Raw genomic sequence first — 12,047 nt, 5'->3', positions numbered from 1 at the left:
AGCCAATTCTTTGCCAAAGTCATTGAAGCAAAAGGGAACTCAGAAACCCTTGTCTTTGTCCCAGGTGAGCTTGAACCACTTAACCTTCAGTTCACAACCGAATGTGCAAAACAATACCAAATTTTATAACCAAAATGCTTGTGCACGTCCCTGGGTGGGCTTGAACCACGAACCTTTCAGTTAACAGCCGAACGCGCTCACCGATTGCGCCACAGATACATGTCTACAGCTAGGATTTTACACATATTAGCCAATTCTTTGCCAAAGGATTTGCCACGAACAGCACTCAGAATCCCTTGACTTTGTCCCAGGTGAACTTGAACCACCAACCCTTCAGTTCACAACCGAATGTGCAAACCGATATAAAATTTGATAACCAAAATCCTTGTGTGCGTCCCTGGATGGGCTTGAACCACCAAACTTTCAGTTACTCGCTGAACGCGCTCACCAATTGTGCCACAGAGACATATGCAGGGGATTACTAATATTACATTAGACACATATATCCCAATTCTTCGCCAAGAAACGGCACTCAGAAACCCTTGACTTTGTACCAGGTGAACATGAACCACCAACCCTTCAGTTCACAAACGAATTAGCAAAGCTATATTAAATTTGAAAACTGAAGTCCACGCGTGCGTCCCTGGGTGGGCTTGAACCACCAACCTTTCAGTTAACAGCCGAACACGCTCACCGATTGCGCCACAGAGACATGTAAAATAAGATATCTATTGTTAAGATTTTACACATATAAGCCAATTCTTTGCCAAAGTCATTGCAGCAAAAGGGCACTCAGAAACCCTTGTCTTGGTCCCAGGTGAGCTTGAACCACTAAACCTTCAGTTCACAACCGAATGCGCAAACCAAGACCAAATTTGAAAACCATAATGCTTGTGCACGTCCCTGGGTGGGCTTGAACCACCAACCTTTCAGTCAACAGCCGAACGCGCTCACCGATTGCGCCACAGAGACATGTACAATAGGAAATGTATTGTTAAGATTTTACACATATAAGCCAATTCTTTGCCAAAGGAGTTGCCACGAAGAGCACTCAGAATCCCTTGACTTTGTCCCAGTGAACTTGAACCACCAACCCTTCAGTTCACAAACGAATGAGCAAAGCTATATTAAATTTAAAAACTGAAGTCCACTCGTGCGCCCCTGGGTGGGCTTGAACCACCAACCTTTCAGTTAACAGCCGAACGCGCTCACCGATTGCGCCACAGAGACATGTCCACTGCTAAGATTTTACACATATTAGCCAATTCTTTGCCAAAGGAGTTGCCACGAAGAGCACTCAGAATCCCTTGACTTTGTCCTAGTGAACTTGAACCAACAAGCCTTCAGTTCACAAACGAATGAGCAAAGCTATATTAAATTTGAAAACTTAAGTCCACGCAAGCGTCCCTGGGTGGGCTTGAACCACCAACCTTTCAGTTAACAGCCGAACGCTCTCACCGATTGCGCCACAGAGACATGTCTACAGCTAGGATTTTACACATATTAGCCAATTCTTTGCCAAAGGATTTTCCACGAACAGCACTCAGAATCCCTTGACTTTGTCCCAGGTGAACTTGAACCACCAACCCTTCAGTTCACAACCGAATGTGCAAACCGATATCAAATTTGATAACCAAAATCCTTGTGTGCGTCCCTGGATGGGCTTGAACATCCAAACTTTCAGTTACTCGCTGAACGCGCTCACCAATTGCGCCACAGAGACATATGCAGGGGATTACTAATATTACATTAGACACATATATCCCAATTCTTCGCCAAGAAACGGCACTCAGAAACCCTTGACTTTGTACCAGGTGAACATGAACCACCAACCCTTCAGTTCACAAACGAATTAGCAAAGCTATATTAAATTTGAAAACTGAAGTCCACGCGTGCGTCCCTGGGTGGGCTTGAACCACCAACCTTTCAGTTAACAGCCGAACGCGCTCACCGATTGCGCCACAGAGACATGTAAAATAGGATATCTATTGTTAAGATTTTACACATATAAGCCAATTCTTTGCCAAAGTCATTGCAGCAAAAGGGCACTCAGAAACCCTTGTCTTGGTCCCAGGTGAGCTTGAACCACTAAACCTTCAGTTCACAACCGAATGCGCAAACCAATACCAAATTTGAAAACCATAATGCTTGTGCACGTCCCTGGGTGGGCTTGAACCACCAACCTTGCAGTTAACAGCCGAACGCGCTCACCGATTGCGCCACAGAGACATGTACAATAGGGTATCTATTGTTAAGATTTTACACATATAAGCCAATTCTTGGCCAAAGTCATTTTAGCAATAGGGCACTCAGAAACCCTCGTCTTGGTCCCAGGTGAGCTTGAACCACTTAACCTTCAGTTCACAACCGAATGCGCAAACCAATACCAAATTTGAAAACCATAATGCTTGTGTACGTCCCTGGGTGGGCTTGAACCACCAACCTTTCAGTTAACAGCCGAACGCGCTCACCGATTGCGCCACAGAGACATGTCCACTGCTAAGATTTTACACATATTAGCCAATTCTTTGCCAAAGGAGTTGCCACGAAGAGCACTCAGAATCCCTTGACTTTGTCCCAGTGAACTTGAACCACCAAGCCTTCAGTTCACAAACGAATGAGCAAAGTTATATTAAATTTGAAAACTGAAGTCCACGCAAGCGTCCCTGGGTGGGCTTGAACCACCAACCTTCCAGTTAACAGCCGAACACGGTCACCGATTGCGCCACAGAGACATGTCTACTGCTAAGATTTTACACATATTAGCCAATTCTTTGCCAAAGGATTTGCCACGAAGAGCACTCGGAATCCCTTGACTTTGTCCCAGGTGAACTTGAACCACCAACCCTTCAGTTCACAACCGAATGTGCAAACCGATACCAAATTTGATAACCAAAATGCTTGTGCACGTACCTGGGTGGGCTTGAACCACCAACCTTTCAGTTAACAGCCGAACGCGGTCACCGATTGCGCCACAGAGACATGTCTACTGCTAAGATTTTACACATATTAGCCAATTCTTTGCCAAAGGATTTGCCACGAAGAGCACTCGGAATCCCTTGACTTTGTCCCAGGTGAACTTGAACCACCAACCCTTCAGTTCACAACCGAATGTGCAAACCGATACCAAATTTGATAACCAAAATGCTTGTGCACGTACCTGGGTGGGCTTGAACCACCAACCTTTCAGTTAACAGCCAAACGCTCTCACCGATTGCGCCACAGAGACATTTACCATAGGATATCTATTGTTAAGATTTTACACATATAAGCCAATTCTTTGCCAAAGTCATTGCAGCAAAAGGGCACTCAGAAACCCTTGTCTTGGTCCCAGGTGAGCTTGAACCACTTAACCTTCAGTTCACAACCGAATGTGCAAACCGATACCAAATTTGATAACCAATATCTTGTGCACGTCCCTGGGTGGGCTTGAACCACCAACCTTTCAGTTAACAGTCGAACGCGCTCACCGATTGCGCCACAGAGACATGTCTACTGTTAAGATTTCACACATATTAGCCAATTCTTTGCCAAAGGAGTTGCCACGAAGAGCACTCAGAATCCCTTGACTTTGTCCCAGTGAACTTGAACCACCAACCCTTCAGTTCACAACCGAATGTGCAAAACAATACCAAATTTTATAACCAAAATGCTTGTGCATGTCCCTGGGTGGGCTTGAACCACCAACCTTTCAGTTAACAGCCGAACGCGCTCACCGATTGCGCCACAGAGACATGTCTACAGCTAGGATTTTACACATATTAGCCAATTCTTTGCCAAAGGATTTGCCACGCACAGCACTCAGAATCCCTTGACTTTGTCCCAGGTGAACTTGAACCACCAACCCTTCAGTTCACAACCGAATGTGCAAACCGATATAAAATTTGATAACCAAAATCCTTGTGTGCGTCCCTGGATGGGCTTGAACCACCAAACTTTCAGTTACTCGCTGAACGCGCTCACCAATTGTGCCACAGAGACATATGCAGGGGATTACTAATATTACATTAGACACATATATCCCAATTCTTCGCCAAGAAACGGCACTCAGAAACCCTTGACTTTGTACCAGGTGAACATGAACCACCAACCCTTCAGTTCACAAACGAATTAGCAAAGCTATATTAAATTTGAAAACTGAAGTCCACGCGTGCGTCCCTGGGTGGGCTTGAACCACCAACCTTTCAGTTAACAGCCGAACGCGCTCACCGATTGCGCCACAGAGACATGTCTACTGCTAAGATTTTACACATATTAGCCAATTCTTTGCCAAAGGAGTTGCCACGAAGAGCACTCAGAATCCCTTGACTTTGTCCCAGTGAACTTGAACCACCAACCCTTCAGTTCACAAACGAATGAGCAAAGCTATATTAAATTTGAAAACTGAAGTCCTCGCGAGCGTCCCTGGGTGGTCTTGAACCACCAACCTTGCAGTTAACAGCCGAACGCGCTCACCGATTGCGCCACAGAGACATGTACAATAGGATATGTATTGTTAAGATTTTACACATATAAGCCAATTCTTTGCCAAAGGAGTTGCCACGAAGAGCACTCAGAATCCCTTGACTTTGTCCCAGTGAACTTGAACCACCAACCCTTCAGTTCACAAACGAATGAGCAAAGCTATATTAAATTTAAAAACTGAAGTCCACTCGTGCGCCCCTGGGTGGGCTTGAACCACCAACCTTTCAGTTAACAGCCGAACGCGCTCACCGATTGCGCCACAGACACATGTACAATAGGATATGTATTGTTAAGATTTTACACATATAAGCCAATTCTTTGCCAAAGGAGTTGCCACGAAGAGCACTCAGAATCCCTTGACTTTGTCCCAGTGAACTTGAACCACCAAGCCTTCAGTTCACAAACGAATGAGCAAAGCTATATTAAATTTGAAAACTGAAGTCCACGCAAGCGTCCCTGGGTGGGCTTGAACCACCAACCTTTCCGTTAACAGCCGAACGCGCTCACCAATTGCGCCACAGAGACATGTACAATAGGGTATCTATTGTTAAGATTTTACACATATAAGCCAATTCTTGGCCAAAGTCATTTCAGCAATAGGGCACTCAGAAACCCTCGTCTTGGTCCCAGGTGAGCTTGAACCACTTAACCTTCAGTTCACAACCGAATGCGCAAACCAATACCAAATTTGAAAACCATAATGCTTGTGTACGTCCCTGGGTGGGCTTGAACCACCAACCTTTCAGTTAACAGCCGAACGCGCTCACCAATTGCGCCACAGAGACATGTCCACTGCTCAGATTTTACACATATTAGCCAATTCTTTGCCAAAGGAGTTGCCACGAAGAGCACTCAGAATCCCTTGACTTTGTCCCAGTGAACTTGAACCACCAAGCCTTCAGTTCACAAACGAATGAGCAAAGCTATATTAAATTTGAAAACTGAAGTCCACGCAAGCGTCCATGGGTGGGCTTGAACCACCAACCTTCCAGTTAACAGCCGAACGCGCTCACCGATTGCGCCACAGAGACATTTACCATAGGATATCTATTGTTAAGATTTTACACATATAAGCCAATTCTTTGCCAAAGTCATTGAAGCAAAAGGGAACTCAGAAACCCTTGTCTTTGTCCCAGGTGAGCTTGAACCACTTAACCTTCAGTTCACAACCGAATGTGCAAAACAATACCAAATTTTATAACCAAAATGCTTGTGCACGTCCCTGGGTGGGCTTGAACCACCAACCTTTCAGTTAACAGCCGAACGCGCTCACCGATTGCGCCACAGATACATGTCTACAGCTAGGATTTTACACATATTAGCCAATTCTTTGCCAAAGGATTTGCCACGAACAGCACTCAGAATCCCTTGACTTTGTCCCAGGTGAACTTGAACCACCAACCCTTCAGTTCACAACCGAATGTGCAAACCGATATAAAATTTGATAACCAAAATCCTTGTGTGCGTCCCTGGATGGGCTTGAACCACCAAACTTTCAGTTACTCGCTGAACGCGCTCACCAATTGTGCCACAGAGACATATGCAGGGGATTACTAATATTACATTAGACACATATATCCCAATTCTTCGCCAAGAAACGGCACTCAGAAACCCTTGACTTTGTACCAGGTGAACATGAACCACCAACCCTTCAGTTCACAAACGAATTAGCAAAGCTATATTAAATTTGAAAACTGAAGTCCACGCGTGCGTCCCTGGGTGGGCTTGAACCACCAACCTTTCAGTTAACAGCCGAACGCGCTCACCGATTGCGCCACAGAGACATGTCCACTGCTAAGATTTTACACATATTAGCCAATTCTTTGCCAAAGGAGTTGCCACGAAGAGCACTCAGAATCCCTTGACTTTGTCCCAGTGAACTTGAACCACCAAGCCTTCAGTTCACAAACGAATGAGCAAAGCTATATTAAATTTGAAAACTGAAGTCCACGCAAGCGTCCCTGGGTGGGCTTGAACCACCAACCTTTCAGTTAACAGCCGAACGCGCTCACCGATTGCGCCACAGAGACATGTCTACAGCTAGGATTTTACACATATTAGCCAATTCTTTGCCAAAGGATTTTCCACGAACAGCACTCAGAATCCCTTGACTTTGTCCCAGGTGAACTTGAACCACCAACCCTTCAGTTCACAACCGAATGTGCAAACCGATATCAAATTTGATAACCAAAATCCTTGTGTGCGTCCCTGGATGGGCTTGAACATCCAAACTTTCAGTTACTCGCTGAACGCGCTCACCAATTGCGCCACAGAGACATATGCAGGGGATTACTAATATTACATTAGACACATATATCCCAATTCTTCGCCAAGAAACGGCACTCAGAAACCCTTGACTTTGTACCAGGTGAACATGAACCACCAACCCTTCAGTTCACAAACGAATTAGCAAAGCTATATTAAATTTGAAAACTGAAGTCCACGCGTGCGTCCCTGGGTGGGCTTGAACCACCAACCTTTCAGTTAACAGCCGAACGCGCTCACCGATTGCGCCACAGAGACATGTAAAATAGGATATCTATTGTTAAGATTTTACACATATAAGCCAATTCTTTGCCAAAGTCATTGCAGCAAAAGGGCACTCAGAAACCCTTGTCTTGGTCCCAGGTGAGCTTGAACCACTAAACCTTCGGTTCACAACCGAATGCGCAAACCAATACCAAATTTGAAAACCATAATGCTTGTGCACGTCCCTGGGTGGGCTTGAACCACCAACCTTGCAGTTAACAGCCGAACGCGCTCACCGATTGCGCCACAGAGACATGTACAATAGGGTATCTATTGTTAAGATTTTACACATATAAGCCAATTCTTGGCCAAAGTCATTTTAGCAATAGGGCACTCAGAAACCCTCGTCTTGGTCCCAGGTGAGCTTGAACCACTTAACCTTCAGTTCACAACCGAATGCGCAAACCAATACCAAATTTGAAAACCATAATGCTTGTGTACGTCCCTGGGTGGGCTTGAACCACCAACCTTTCAGTTAACAGCCGAACGCGCTCACCGATTGCGCCACAGAGACATGTCCACTGCTAAGATTTTACACATATTAGCCAATTCTTTGCCAAAGGAGTTGCCACGAAGAGCACTCAGAATCCCTTGACTTTGTCCCAGTGAACTTGAACCACCAAGCCTTCAGTTCACAAACGAATGAGCAAAGCTATATTAAATTTGAAAACTGAAGTCCACGCAAGCGTCCCTGGGTGGGCTTGAACCACCAACCTTCCAGTTAACAGCCGAACACGGTCACCGATTGCGCCACAGAGACATGTCTACTGCTAAGATTTTACACATATTAGCCAATTCTTTGCCAAAGGATTTGCCACGAAGAGCACTCGGAATCCCTTGACTTTGTCCCAGGTGAACTTGAACCACCAACCCTTCAGTTCACAACCGAATGTGCAAACCGATACCAAATTTGATAACCAAAATGCTTGTGTACGTACCTGGGTGGGCTTGAACCACCAACCTTTCAGTTAACAGCCGAACGCGGTCACCGATTGCGCCACAGAGACATGTCTACTGCTAAGATTTTACACATATTAGCCAATTCTTTGCCAAAGGATTTGCCACGAAGAGCACTCGGAATCCCTTGACTTTGTCCCAGGTGAACTTGAACCACCAACCCTTCAGTTCACAACCGAATGTGCAAACCGATACCAAATTTGATAACCAAAATGCTTGTGCACGTACCTGGGTGGGCTTGAACCACCAACCTTTCAGTTAACAGCCAAACGCTCTCACCGATTGCGCCACAGAGACATTTACCATAGGAAATCTATTGTTAAGATTTTACACATATAAGCCAATTCTTTGCCAAAGTCATTGAAGCAAAAGGGAACTCAGAAACCCTTGTCTTTGTCCCAGGTGAGCTTGAACCACTTAACCTTCAGTTCACAACCGAATGTGCAAACCGATACCAAATTTGATAACCAATATCTTGTGCACGTCCCTGGGTGGGCTTGAACCACCAACCTTTCAGTTAACAGTCGAACGCGCTCACCGATTGCGCCACAGAGACATGTCTACTGTTAAGATTTCACACATATTAGCCAATTCTTTGCCAAAGGAGTTGCCACGAAGAGCACTCAGAATCCCTTGACTTTGTCCCAGTGAACTTGAACCACCAACCCTTCAGTTCACAACCGAAAGTGCAAAACAATACCAAATTTTATAACCAAAATGCTTGTGCACGTCCCTGGGTGGGCTTGAACCACCAACCTTTCAGTTAACAGCCGAACGCGCTCACCGATTGCGCCACAGAGACATGTCTACAGCTAGGATTTTACACATATTAGCCAATTCTTTGCCAAAGGATTTGCCACGAACAGCACTCAGAATCCCTTGACTTTGTCCCAGGTGAACTTGAACCACCAACCCTTCAGTTCACAACCGAATGTGCAAACCGATATAAAATTTGATAACCAAAATCCTTGTGTGCGTCCCTGGATGGGCTTGAACCACCAAACTTTCAGTTACTCGCTGAACGCGCTCACCAATTGTGCCACAGAGACATATGCAGGGGATTACTAATATTACATTAGACACATATATCCCAATTCTTCGCCAAGAAACGGCACTCAGAAACCCTTGACTTTGTACCAGGTGAACATGAACCACCAACCCTTCAGTTCACAAACGAATTAGCAAAGCTATATTAAATTTGAAAACTGAAGTCCACGCGTGCGTCCCTGGGTGGGCTTGAACCACCAACCTTTCAGTTAACAGCCGAACGCGCTCACCGATTGCGCCACAGAGACATGTAAAATAGGATATCTATTGTTAAGATTTTACACATATAAGCCAATTCTTTGCCAAAGTCATTGCAGCAAAAGGGCACTCAGAAACCCTTGTCTTGGTCCCAGGTGAGCTTGAACCACTAAACCTTCAGTTCACAACCGAATGCGCAAACCAAGACCAAATTTGAAAACCATAATGCTTGTGCACGGCCCTGGGTGGGATTGAACCACCAACCTTTCAGTTAACAGCCGAACGCGCTCACCGATTGCGCCACAGAGACATGTCTACTGCTAAGATTTTACACATATTAGCCAATTCTTTGCCAAAGGAGTTGCCACGAAGAGCACTCAGAATCCCTTGACTTTGTCCCAGTGAACTTGAACCACCAACCCTTCAGTTCACAAACGAATGAGCAAAGCTATATTAAATTTGAAAACTGAAGTCCTCGCGAGCGTCCCTGGGTGGTCTTGAACCACCAACCTTGCAGTTAACAGCCGAACGCGCTCACCGATTGCGCCACAGAGACATGTACAATAGGATATGTATTGTTAAGATTTTACACATATAAGCCAATTCTTTGCCAAAGGAGTTGCCACGAAGAGCACTCAGAATCCCTTGACTTTGTCCCAGTGAACTTGAACCACCAACCCTTCAGTTCACAAACGAATGAGCAAAGCTATATTAAATTTAAAAACTGAAGTCCACTCGTGCGCCCCTGGGTGGGCTTGAACCACCAACCTTTCAGTTAACAGCCGAACGCGCTCACCGATTGCGCCACAGAGACATGTCCACTGCTAAGATTTTACACATATTAGCCAATTCTTTGCCAAAGGAGTTGCCACGAAGAGCACTCAGAATCCCTTGACTTTGTCCCAGTGAACTTGAACCACCAAGCCTTCAGTTCACAAACGAATGAGCAAAGCTATATTAAATTTGAAAACTGAAGTCCACGCAAGCGTCCCTGGGTGGGCTTGAACCACCAACCTTTCCGTTAACAGCCGAACGCGCTCACCGATTGCGCCACAGAGACATGTCTACAGCTAGGATTTTACACATATTAGCCAATTCTTTGCCAAAGGATTTTCCACGAACAGCACTCAGAATCCCTTGACTTTGTCCCAGGTGAACTTGAACCACCAACCCTTCAGTTCACAACCGAATGTGCAAACCGATATCAAATTTGATAACCAAAATCCTTGTGTGCGTCCCTGGATGGGCTTGAACCACCAAACTTTCAGTTACTCGCTGAACGCGCTCACCAATTGCGCCACAGAGACATATGCAGGGGATTACTAATATTACATTAGACACATATATCCCAATTCTTCGCCAAGAAACGGCACTCAGAAACCCTTGACTTTGTACCAGGTGAACATGAACCACCAAGCCTTCAGTTCACAAACGAATGAGCAAAGCTATATTAAATTTGAAAACTGAAGTCCACGCAAGCGTCCCTGGGTGGGCTTGAACCACCAACCTTCCAGTTAACAGCCGAACGCACTCACCGATTGCGCCACAGAGACATTTACCATAGGATATCTATTGTTAAGATTTTACACATATAAGCCAATTCTTTGCCAAAGTCATTGAAGCAAAAGGGAACTCAGAAACCCTTGTCTTTGTCCCAGGTGAGCTTGAACCACTTAACCTTCAGTTCACAACCGAATGTGCAAAACAATACCAAATTTTATAACCAAAATGCTTGTGCACGTCCCTGGGTGGGCTTGAACCACCAACCTTTCAGTTAACAGCCGAACGCGCTCACCGATTGCGCCACAGATACATGTCTACAGCTAGGATTTTACACATATTAGCCAATTCTTTGCCAAAGGATTTGCCACGAACAGCACTCAGAATCCCTTGACTTTGTCCCAGGTGAACTTGAACCACCAACCCTTCAGTTCACAACCGAATGTGCAAACCGATATAAAATTTGATAACCAAAATCCTTGTGTGCGTCCCTGGATGGGCTTGAACCACCAAACTTTCAGTTACTCGCTGAACGCGCTCACCAATTGTGCCACAGAGACATATGCAGGGGATTACTAATATTACATTAGACACATATATCCCAATTCTTCGCCAAGAAACGGCACTCAGAAACCCTTGACTTTGTACCAGGTGAACATGAACCACCAACCCTTCAGTTCACAAACGAATTAGCAAAGCTATATTAAATTTGAAAACTGAAGTCCACGCGTGCGTCCCTGGGTGGGCTTGAACCACCAACCTTTCAGTTAACAGCCGAACGCGCTCACCGATTGCGCCACAGAGACATGTAAAATAAGATATCTATTGTTAAGATTTTACACATATAAGCCAATTCTTTGCCAAAGTCATTGCAGCAAAAGGGCACTCAGAAACCCTTGTCTTGGTCCCAGGTGAGCTTGAACCACTAAACCTTCAGTTCACAACCGAATGCGCAAACCAAGACCAAATTTGAAAACCATAATGCTTGTGCACGTCCCTGGGTGGGCTTGAACCACCAACCTTTCAGTCAACAGCCGAACGCGCTCACCGATTGCGCCACAGAGACATGTACAATAGGAAATGTATTGTTAAGATTTTACACATATAAGCCAATTCTTTGCCAAAGGAGTTGCCACGAAGAGCACTCAGAATCCCTTGACTTTGTCCCAGTGAACTTGAACCACCAACCCTTCAGTTCACAAACGAATGAGCAAAGCTATATTAAATTTAAAAACTGAAGTCCACTCGTGCGCCCCTGGGTGGGCTTGAACCACCAACCTTTCAGTTAACAGCCGAACGCGCTCACCGATTGCGCCACAGAGACATGTCCACTGCTAAGATTTTACACATAT

The 12,047-nt window shown here is 45.3% G+C and overlaps 3 non-coding genes across 3 annotated transcripts; all 3 read right to left on the bottom strand.

The window, feature by feature from the left end:
- Positions 1-3,660: 3,660 nt before the first annotated feature.
- On the bottom strand, positions 3,661-3,734 carry trnan-guu (transfer RNA asparagine (anticodon GUU)). Its single transcript has one exon. It is a non-coding gene; the product is annotated as a tRNA-Asn (tRNA).
- A 1,441-nt stretch (positions 3,735-5,175) lies between these two features.
- On the bottom strand, positions 5,176-5,249 carry trnan-guu (transfer RNA asparagine (anticodon GUU)). The gene has a single exon. It is a non-coding gene; the product is annotated as a tRNA-Asn (tRNA).
- A 5,179-nt stretch (positions 5,250-10,428) lies between these two features.
- trnat-agu (transfer RNA threonine (anticodon AGU)) lies at positions 10,429-10,502 on the bottom strand. The gene has a single exon. It is a non-coding gene; the product is annotated as a tRNA-Thr (tRNA).
- Between the last annotated feature and the right edge of the window lie 1,545 nt (positions 10,503-12,047).

This window comes from Idiotropiscis lumnitzeri, chromosome 16 (assembly GCF_059441095.1).
Source record: "Idiotropiscis lumnitzeri isolate Australia: NSW breed Sydney's pygmy pipehorse chromosome 16, RoL_Ilum_1.0, whole genome shotgun sequence".
NCBI lineage: Eukaryota > Metazoa > Chordata > Actinopteri > Syngnathiformes > Syngnathidae > Idiotropiscis > Idiotropiscis lumnitzeri.
The sequence above is the reverse complement of the archived record's forward strand: the minus strand, read 5'-3'. Positions and strand labels throughout refer to the sequence as shown.